The sequence below is a fragment of the Scyliorhinus torazame genome, chromosome 5 (assembly GCF_047496885.1).
Source record: "Scyliorhinus torazame isolate Kashiwa2021f chromosome 5, sScyTor2.1, whole genome shotgun sequence".
Lineage (NCBI taxonomy): Eukaryota > Metazoa > Chordata > Chondrichthyes > Carcharhiniformes > Scyliorhinidae > Scyliorhinus > Scyliorhinus torazame.
In genome coordinates, this window is record NC_092711.1 from 173,968,904 (window position 1) to 173,980,318 (window position 11,415).

The following is an 11,415-nucleotide window of genomic DNA, read 5'->3' on the forward strand; positions in this document are numbered from 1 at the left end:
GAATGAGTTCAGGTACCTGCATGTGCGGGACTTTCTGCGCAGATTCAGTCCTTCCCACGCCTGCCACTCAGGGGGATCCAGGACAGGGTAGTGTCCAGTGGATGGGTGGGGGAGGGGAGGGTCTCGGATATATATAAAGAACTTATGGGAGCGGAGGAGTCAGACCGAGGAGCTGAAGCTTAAGTGGGAAGAGGACCTTGGAGGTGAGATAGAAGAGGGCTTATGGGCGGAGGCGTTGAGTAGGGTGAACACGACCACAACATGCGCCAGGCTCAGCCTGATTCAATTTAAGGTCGTCCACTGGGCCCACTTGACAGTGGCCCGGATGAGTAAATTTTTCGGATTGGAGGACAGGTGCGCCAGATGTTCGGGAGGGCTGCCGGCGAAACATGTCCACATGTTTTGGGCATGTCCAAAACTCAGGGGGTACTGGCAGGGGTTCGCGGATGTTATGTCCTGTGTACTGAAAACAGGGGTGGTGAGGAGTCCAGAGGTGGCTATTTTGGGGGTTTCGGAGGACCCGGGAGTCCAGGGGGAGAGAGAGGCTGACGTTTTGGCCTTTGCTTCCCTGGTAGTCCGGCGACGAATTCTGCTGGGATGGAGGGACTCAAAACCTCCGAAGTCGGAGGCCTGGCTATCAGATATGGCAGGCTTTCTCGGTCTGGATGAAAGCTGTATGGGTTCGCCCGGATGTGGCAACCATTTATCAACTTCTTCGCGGAAAATTAATCGTCAGCGGGGGGCGGGGTTAGGGTAATGTAGGTTAGGGGGGTACTTAGGCTGGTTCTTGTGGGAGGGGAGCTGGGTTTCTTGCACTATAACGATTGTTTTTTTGCACACTGTTTTATATTATTGTTGTTTATTGTGCCAAAATGTCTTAATAAAATTGTTTGTCAAAAAAAAGTTAGGTGGTGTTACTGTAGGGGCTTTTCACAGTAACTTCATTGCAGTGTTAATGTAAGCCAACTTGTGACAATAAAGATTATTTTTAAAAAGAGGTAGCAAATTCTAAGAGTTGAGGAAACACTGCCTCTCCCAAGGGCTGTGAATCTGTGGAATTCACTACTCCAGAGTGCGGTGGAGCTGGGACAGTGAGTAAATTTAGGAGTTTTTAATTGGTACTGTGTTGATGGGTTATGGAGAAGTGGCAGGACTGTCGAGTTAAGGCCAGGATGAGATCCTGGTGGGGCAGACTCGATGGGCCAAATGGCCTAGTTTTGCTCCGAAATCTTATGACCTGATGAAAGGGGGAGACATTGATGCTCCCAGATGTTGCCCAGAGAAGGAAGTTTTAGTCTGAAGCTCATTGTCCAACCTCCACATTGTGACATCACAAAGGAGCTCGTCCTAAATCAACCAATCGGAATAAATTCGCTTCGCTGTGACGTCACTACATTAGCGCGCACCCGCCCGGCGCGCGAACACGGGAGCCCCGCCCACACTCTTTGTTCCCCCTCCCCCGACAGATACTCGAGACGGTTTCCAAGCAACCGGCTGAGAACTCCGGCTAGAGCAAGAAGCCGCTCGGTGATCGCTCCTTCCCCCACCCCGGCACGGGAATGCGCATGTCTAACGGAGAGGGAAAGCTGCGCATGTGTTGGTGAAATCCCTCTCCCCTGACCCGGGACAGCGCATGTCGAAAAGAGAGGGGAAGCTGCGCATGTGCAGGGGAGCACCACGCCTCTGACCTGACTGCTGAGGTATTGACCAATGGGAAGATTGGAGGACCGGAAGGACTCTGCTCCTCCGCCAATCAGCGCGTCCCCATTGTCTCAATGCGAAAGCTGAACATGGAGGTTTCTGCCGAGCAAAGCTGTTGTTCCTCCAACCCTGAATGAGCTTGAGTTGCTCACAGACTCCTGTCCAACATCTGTGAGTAAAACACTTAATTTTCTCCCCCATTTATTTTCTTATTCTGACCTTCAATTGGTGACTTGCACCAACTGAAGGGAAAGGAAGTGAATCCAGGGAGGCTGCAGACTCTGGAAAGCTTGGCCCAGGTCTCTCTCTCTCTTCAAGACATTGACATCCTTTGCTCCCTCAGCTTGACACATTTATTTGTCTGGCTAAAAGGATGGTCTCTTTCCTAAGGATGTGGAGATACCGGCGTTGGACTGGGGTGAGCACAGTAAGAAGTCTTACAACACCAGGTTAATTCCAACAGGTTTGTTTCAAATACTAGCTTTCGGAGCGCTGCTCCTTCCTCAGGTGAATGAAGAGGTATGTTCCAGAAACATACATATCTCTGCAAGACGTGCCAGATCATCGACATGGATACCACCATTGCACGTGAGAACATGTAATGGTGATATATATCTCTGCAAGACGTGCCAGATCATCGACATGGATACCACTATTACACGTGAGAAGACCACCCACCAGGTACGCGGTACATACTCGTGCGACTCGGCCAATGTTGTCTACCTCGTACGCTGCAGGAAAGGATGTCCCGAAGCATGGTACATTGGCGAGACCATGCAGGTGCTGTGACAACGAATGAACGGACATCACGCGACAATCACCAGGCAGGAATGTTCCCTTCCAGTCGGGGAACACTTCAGCAGTCAAAGGCATTCAGCCTCTGATCTCCGGGTAAGCGTTCTCCAAGGCAGCCTTCAGGACGCGCGACAACGCAGAATCAACGAGCAGAAACTTATAGCCAAGTTCTGCACACATGAGTGCGGCCTCAACTGGGACCTGGGATTCATGTGGCATTACATTCATCCACCACCATCTGGCCTGGGCTTGTGAAATCCTACCAACTGTCCTGGCTTGAGACAATTCACACCTCTTTATCCTGGGGGTACCCCTATCTCTGGATATGGAAACACTTAATTAACTGCAAAGGGGCTGGTTTAGCACACTGGGCTAAATCGCTGGCTTTTAAAGCAGACCAAGCAGGCCAGCAGCACGGTTCAATTCCCGTACCAGCCTCCCCGAACAGGTGCCGGAATGTGGCGACTAGGGGCTTTTCACAGTAACTTCATTGAAGCCTACTTGTGACAATAAGCGATTTTCATTTCATTTTCATTTCATGCTCGCATTCTAAGTATTGTCGTGCATCTTTGAATTTGTCTATACATATGTTTCTGGAACATATCTCTTCATTCACCTGAGGAAGGAGCAGTGCTCCGAAAGCTAGTGTTTGAAACAAACCTGTTCGACTTTAACCTGGTGTTGTAAGACTTCTTACTGTTTCCTAATGTTCACATTTAAAGGTTGACATTAAAGGGAACAGTAAACAGGACAAATCAAACCCAACTAATGAATTCCTTGTCGGAATACTCTCCATCATCAGCAAAGTGATGGAAGGAGTCATCAACAGTGCTATCAAGTGGCACTTACTTAGCAATAACCTGCTCATGGACGCTCCGTTTTGGTTCTGCCAGTGTCACTCATCTCCTGACCTCATTACAGCCTTGGTCCAAACATGGACGAAAGAGCTGAATGTCAGAGGTGAGATGAGAGTGACTGTCCTTGACATCAAGGCAGCATTTGACTGAGTATGGCATCAAGGAGCCCTAGTTAAAGTGGAGTCAATGGGAATCTGAGGGAATACTTTGCGTTGGTTGGAGTCATACCTGGCACAAAGGACAATGGTGGTTGAAGGTCAATCATCTCTGCTCCAGGACATCACTCCGGGAGTGATGGGTTTCTTCCATGGTGCTCTGGTTTCCTCCCACAAGTCCCGAAAGACGTGCTTGTTAGGTGATTTAGACATTCTAAACTCTCCCTCTGTGTACCCAAACAGGTGCCGGAGTGTGGCGACCAAAGGCTTTTCACAGTAACTTCATTGCAGTGTTAATGTAAGCCTACTTGTAACAATAATAAAGATTATTATTAAGGAGAATTTGGAGAGTGAATATTAGATACAGCAGAGTGAGAGTGGAGGGAGAGTGTGTGGAATGGAGATTTAGAGCATTTGAGGGTAAGAGAGAGAGCAAAGAATGTTTGCTAGAAACTAGAATTGTTTGTTCTGAATTTCTTATTCTGCACTGACAGTGATCACTTTTGTAAAATCTTTTTGCAGGAAGTTAGAATGAGAGGCGTTTGAGGCCGATATCTCAAACTAAATATCACGTCAAGAACTGACTGAGTCACTCAATTCTTGGGAATCGAATATCATCGGCCTTTGAATCTAGAAGGAGAAATGTTTGTCTATTCTGTCTGCTTCAAGAGATTTTAAACATCAGTGTGTCTGGAAAAGCACTGAGACACACACACATCCCCCATGTGAGACTGTTACAGAGCACTGACTGTGGAAAGAGCTTGAACCAGTGACACAGTCTGAAAACATATTACACCATTCACATCAGGGAGAGCCTGTACACGTGTACTGTGGACAAGGCTTCAACTGATGGTCCAACGTGGTGAGACTCAAGATCACCCAGACCATGGAGAAACCATGGAAATGTGAGGACTGTGGGAAGGGATTCAAAGGCCCGTACGGGCTGGAAAGGCATCAACGCAGTCACAATGGAGAGAGACCGTTCACCTGCTCTGTGTGTGGGAAGGGATTCACAGCCCCGCATGAGCTGGCAAGGCATCAACGCAGTCACACTGGAGAGAAGCCGTTCACCTGCTCTCAGTGTGAAAAAGGATTCACTGACATTGGCAATCTGCGGAGACACGAACGAGTTCACACTGGGGAGAGGCCGTTCATCTGCTCGGTCTGTGGGAAGGAATTCACTCGGTTATCCCACCTACAGAGACACCAGAGAGTTCACACCGGGGAGAGGCCATTCGCCTGCACTGGGTGTGATAAGGGATTCACTCGGTTATCCCACCTGCAGACACACCAGCGGGTTCACACTGGGGAGAGGCCATTCACTTGCACTGTGTGTGATAAGGGATTCATTCAGTTATCCAACCTGCAGGCACACCAGCGAGTTCACACCGGGGAGAAGCCATTCATCTGCTCTGTGTGTGATAAGGGATTCACTCAATTATCCAACCTGCTGAGCCACAATGTCACTCACACCAAGAGCAGGCCCTTTAAATGCTCTGACTGCAGAAGGGGTTTCAAAAGCTCACAGCGATTGATGTCCCACCAGCGCGTTCACACTGAGGAGAGACCGTTCAGCTGCTCTCACTGCACAAGGAGCTTTAGAACTTCATCCAACCTGATGAAACACAAGCAAGGCCACACTGGGGAGAGCCCGTTCACCTCTCCGACTGGGAAAAGATTCACTCGGTCATCACTTGCTGAACCACAATGTCACTCACACCAATGAGAGACCCTTTAAATGCTCCGACTGTGGGAGTGGGTTTAAAAGCTCTTGGATACTGATGGAACACCAGCGCATTCACACTGAGGAGAGACCGTTTAGCTGCTCTCACTCCACAAAGAGATTTCAAACATCATCCACATTGCGGAGACACCAGCGAGTTCACACCGGGGAGAGTTGATTCACCTGCTCTGATCACAGAATTTACAGTGCAGAAGGAGGCCATTCAGCTCATCGAGTCTGCACCGGCTCTTTGAAAGAGCACCAAGCCCACATCTCCACCCTATCCCCATAACCCCCACCCGACATTAAGGGCAATTTAGCATGGCCAATCCACCTAACCTGCACATCTTTGGACTGTGGGAGGAAACCCACGCACACACGGGGAGAACGTGCAGACTCCGCACAGACCGTGAACCAAGCCGGGAATCGAACCTGGGACCCTGGAGCTGTGAAGCAATTGTGCTAACCACCATAAGACATAGGAGCAGAAGTAAGGCCATTCGGCCCATCGAGTCCACTCGACCATTCAATCATGGCTGATTTCAACTCCATTTACCCGCTCTCCATAGCCCTTAATTCCTCGAGAAATCAAGAATTTGAAATGAAATGAAAATCGCTTATTGTCACAAGTAGACTTCAATGAAGTTACTGTGAAAAGCCCCTAGTCGCCACATTCCAGCGCCTGTCCGGGGAGGCTGGTACGGGAATCGAACCGTGCTGCTGGCCTGCCTTGGTCTGCTTTAAAAGCCAGCGATTTAGCCCAGTGAGCTAAACCAGCCCCTAGCTAAACCAGCAATTTATCAACTTCTGTCTTAAAGACATTCAACGTCCCGGCCTCCGCCGCCCTCTGTGGCAATGAATTCCACAGACCCATCACTCTCTGGCTGAAGAAATTTCTCCTCATCTCTGTTCTAAAGTGATTCCCTTTTATTCTAAGGCTGTGCCCCCGGGTCTTAGTCTCCCCTGGTAATGGAAACAACTTCCCTACGTCCCTAAGCCATTCATTATCTTGTAAGTTTCTATTAGATCTCCCCTCAACCTCCGAAACTCCAATGAATATAATCCCAGGATCCTCAGACGTTCCTTGTATGTTAGGCCTACCATTCCTGGGATCATCCGTGTGACTCTCCGCTGGACCCGCTCCAGTGCCAGTATGTCCTTCCTGAGGTGTAGGGCCCAAAATTGCTCACAGTATTCTAAATGGGGCCTAACTAATGCTTTATAAAGCATGCTACCGTGCTGATTGTGGGAAGAGATTTAGTGATTCATCTGCCTTGTTGACACACCAGCGAGTTCACACTGGAAAGAAGCCATTCACCTGCTCTCACTGTGGGGAGGGATTCACTCAGTCATCCAACATGCTGAGACACCAAAAGGTTCACAAGTGATGACCGGTTAAATTCTGCTGTTATTCCTGCTGTTAATCACATCCAGGACTGAACATGGAGTGGGTGAAGGGGTTTGTCTCCTCGTCACCTCCTGGTGCTCGGATGTGGCGACCCTGGCGAACTACTGCTCCCCGGACCTGGAATACCTGACTGTGAAGTCTCATCCAAAATACCTTCCACGGAGTTCACTTCTGCCATTATCACAGTGGTCTACATCCCACCCCAGGCGGAAGTGAAGAAGGCGCTTGATGAATTGTACATCGCTATAAATAACAATGAAATGAAATACCCGGCGGCCCTGTTCATCGTGGCCGGGGACTTTAACCAGGCCAACCTCAAGAGTGTACTGCCAAAATTCCACCAACACATCTCCTGTCCCGACAGGGACCCCGACATCCTTGACCACTGCTACACAAACATCTAGGGCGCCTGATGATCCATCCCCGGACCACACTTTGGAATATTGGACCACAAGACGGTGCTTCTTCTCCCGGCTGTTTGTTTGCTTAATAAATTTAAGTGTACACAATTATTTTTTTCCAATTAAGGGGCAGTGTAGCGTGGCCAATTCACCTCCACTGCACATCTAATTGGGTTGTGGGGTTGAGACCCACAAGACACGAGGAGAATGTGCAAACTCCACACGGACAGTGACTGGGGCCAGGATCGAACCCGGGTTCTTGGTGCCGTGAGACAGCAGTGCTACCCATTGTGCCACCCAACTGACAAATTTCTAATTACCAATAACACAAAGGGATATGGGGACAGTGTGGGGAAAAAGACATTGAAGTGGATAATCAGCCATGATCATATTGAATGGTGGAGCAGGCTCAATGGGCTGAATGGCCAACTCCGGCTTCGATGATGTAAAGATAGGTAGGAAAGTAAATTGTGAAGAGGACATAAGGAGGTTACAAAGTGATATAGATATGTTACGTGAGTGGGAAAAGACCTGCCAAATGGAGAATAATGTGGGAAAATGTGAAGTTGGCCAGAAGAATAAAAAAAGCTTATTATCCAAATGGTGAGAGATTGCAGAGCTCTGAGATTCAGAGGGTGTCCGAGAGCCTGAATCACAAAAGGCGAGTATACAGGTACAGCAAGTAATTAGGAAAGCTAATAGAATGTTATTGTTTATTGTGAGGGGAATTGAATACAAAAGTAGGGAGGTTATGCTTCAGTTATACAGGACATTGGTGAGACCACATCTGGAGCACGGTGTACAGTATTGCTCTCATTTAAGGTATGGTGTCAATGTGTTGGAAGCAGTTCAGAGAAGGTTTACTGGACTCATACCTGGAATTGGAGGCTGGTCTTATGAGGAATGATTGGACGGGCTGGGCTTGTGTCCGATGGAGTTTAGGTGACTTGATTGAACCGTATAAGATCCTGAGGGACTTGACAGAGTGGATGTGGAAAGGTTGTTTCCTCTTGGGGGAGAATCTAGAAATTGGAGTCACTTTAAAAGTAATAACTTGCCCATTTAAGACAGAGGAGAACTTTTTTCTCTTGGGAGTCTTTGGAACTCTCTTCCTCAAAGGGCAGTGGAAGCAGAGTCTGTGAATATTTTGAAGGCAGAGCTGGATAGAATCTTGATAGGCAAGGGGGTGAAAGGTTATCGGGGGATTAGCGGGAATGTGGAGTTGAGGTTACAATCAGATCAGCCGTGAACGTGTTGAATGGTGCAGCAGGCTCGAGGGGCCGAGTGGCCTACTCCAGCTCCTAATCCGTACGTTATCACATCCTTTAGAATAAATTGTAGCATTTTACCTCCTACTGATGTCAGGCTAATGGGTCTGTGGTTCCCCATTTTCTCTCTCCTTCCTTAAATAGTGGGGTTACATTTACCACCTTCCATTCTGCAGGAACCATTCCAGAATCTATAGAATTGTGAAAGATGATCACCAATGTAGCCACTATCTCTACAGCCACCTCTTTCAACACTCTGGGATGTAGAGCATCAGCTTTTGGGGATTTATTAACTTTGAACCACATTAATTTCTCCAGCACTACTTTTTCACTAATACTAATCTGCTTCAGTTCCTCGTGCTTACTAGTCCCTTGGTTCTCTTGTGTTTTTGGGCCGATTTCATGTCCTCCATGAAGACAGGCACACATTGTTTAGTTTCTCTGCCATTTCCTTATTCCCCATTATAAACTCTCCTGTCTCTGCCTGGAATGGACCCACATTGGTCTTTGCTAATCTTTTCCTTTTCACTTTAAAAAAAAAAGCATTTTATTGAGATATTTTTGGTATAGTAACAACAACCAAATAAACAATATACATGAAACCATAAACATTGTGCAAAAGCCTTATTGACCCCCTACTCTAATCTAAACACCCCCCCCCCCCTCCCCCCCCGCCCCCCACGTCTGCTGACGATTTACTTCCAGCAAAGAAGTCGATGAACGGTTGCCACCTCCGGGCGAACCCTAACAGAGACCCTCTCAAGGCGAACTTGATTTTCTCCAAACAGAGAAAGCTAGCCATGTCCGATAGCCAGGTCTCCAACTTCGGGGGCTTTGAGTCCCTCCATGCTAATAGTATCCATCTCCGGGCTACCAGGGAACCAAGACCAGAAAGTCTGCCTCTTTCTCCTCTTGGATTCCCTGGTCTTCTGACACCCCGAAAATAACCACCTCTGGACTCAAGTGCCACACATATTTTTAGCACCATGGACATGACTTCCACAAACCCCTGCCAAAATCCCCGCCGCTTTGGACATGTCCAAAACATGTGGACATGGTTCGCCAGTCCTCCTGCACATTTTACGCACCTGTCCTCCTCACCAAAGAATCTGCTCATCTGGGCCAGTGTCATGTGAGCCCGGTGAACAACCTTAAATTGTACCAGGTTGAGCCTGGCACATGTTGCGGACGTGTTGACTCTACTCAACATGTCTGCCCATAGACCATCCTCTAGCCCAGCTCCTCCTCCCACTTGTCCTTTTCACATTATAAAGGAAAATGTTTCTAACCAGTTTGCTCTCGTATTCTATTTTCTCTTTATGAGTTTCTTGATCCTCCTTTGCTGAATTCTAAAACAAGTTTCCAATCTTCAGGGTTACACTTATTTTGGCCATTTTGTGAGCGATGAGATCTATTTTATCTTCAAAAATGAGCCGAAGATCTGGTTGATTGGAGGTGTCCAAAAATACAACTTTATTGTTAATTATCCACCTTGATTCTCTTACGTAAAAATAAATCAAATTCTCATCAATGGTCTAACCCCTTATTGGTTTCAAATTCTCAGCTGAGGCTTCCTGATTTATTCAAAAAACTCTCTGTCACTTGTAGCATGATTTGTTACCCAGGCATTCGTCATGACTTAAGATTCATTAATGTCTATCAAATTAATTAAATATCTACATGCTCCCGCCACGTGTACCAATCCTCTGAAGATGAGGTGTTCTGCATTAACGTTGCTTGTTGCTAAGGCTTTGCTACATTTTGTAAATGTTTGTGTTGCTGAGGCTGCAATTCGTTTTCATTACTAAATGTATTTGTAGAACAATGGTTTATTCACTACGAGGGCTTTTATGCAACTTTTCTTGAAACAGTGTTAGATTCTGACACATAATTAAGTTCCTGTGCAGCAATTCTCATATTTTTATCTGAAACAATGACTTTGCCTTGTGGATATTCCATTTTCTGTCTGTATGTATACTGAATTTAAGAATTATACTGCATTCATTCTTAAAGGTACCAATAAATCAGTGAAGCAATAAATCTATAATCTATCAATGAGCCTCTTCCTTTAACCAGTGGAATCTTTAATTTTTCTTGTTAGCCACGGTTGCGTCACTTTTCCTGTTGGATTTTTGTTTCTGAAAGGAATCTATATTTTACGTAAATATGTGATAATTCCTTAAATGCGATTGCCTGTGTATCATTACACATTTTATTGTAAGTTCCCAATCAACTTGCCCCTCATAGCTTGACAGTTTCGTTCTGAGACAGAACCATGTAACTACCATAGCCTATCTTCATCTGAACCTGTATTCTTTAGGGGTTCCAAACAGAAACAGGAACTATCTGTCATCTACCTTCCAAACACCCTTTCACTCTGTGATCCTTATGAAATTTGCCACAAGGCTCAAGCGCATCAGTCGTGAGAAGGCCAGTCCAGCAGAAAGAAACCCTCCGACCCTCCCCATTGACCAACTCAGAATGAACAAAATACAGTCCTGGATGTAATTGAGAGCAGAAACAATAGCAGCAGAATCCAACCCCTGTAATCAATTGTGAACTTGTTGGTGTCTCAGCAGGTACGAGGAAACACAGAATCCCTTCCCACACTGAGAGCAGGTGAACGGTCTCTCCCTCCTGTGAACTTGCTGGTGGGACGTCAGGCTGGATAATTGATTGAATCCCTTCCCACATTGAGAGCAGATGAATGGCCTCTCGCCAGTGTGATCCCAGTAGTGCCTCTGCAGGCTGGATAATTGAGTGAATCCATTCCCACACTGAGAGTAGGTGAACGGTCTCTCCCCAGTGTGAACACGCTGGTGTGTCTGCAGGGTGAATGACTGACTGAATCCTTTCCCACAACGAGTGCAGCTGAATGGCCTCTCCGCAGTGTGAATGCGTCGATGAACTTCCAGTGCAGATGGGGCTATGTATCTCTTCCCACAGTTCCAGCATTTCCACTGTTTCTCCATATTTTGGGTCTCCTAGTGTCTCTCCAGGTTAGACAATTGAAGCCTTACCCATACAGAGAGCACATGAGCAGTCTCGCCCTGTTGAGTGCTGCGATGTTTTGTCAGGCTGCGTGTCTGGTTAAAGCTCTTTCCACA

The 11,415-nt window shown here is 47.1% G+C and overlaps 1 long non-coding RNA gene across 1 annotated transcript; it reads left to right on the forward strand.

The window, feature by feature from the left end:
* The first annotated feature begins 1,459 nt into the window (after positions 1-1,459).
* Positions 1,460-10,363, forward strand: LOC140422417 (uncharacterized). Its single transcript, XR_011947447.1, has 2 exons — positions 1,460-1,872; positions 4,031-10,363. It is a non-coding gene; the product is annotated as an uncharacterized lncRNA (long non-coding RNA).
* Positions 10,364-11,415: the final 1,052 nt, after the last annotated feature.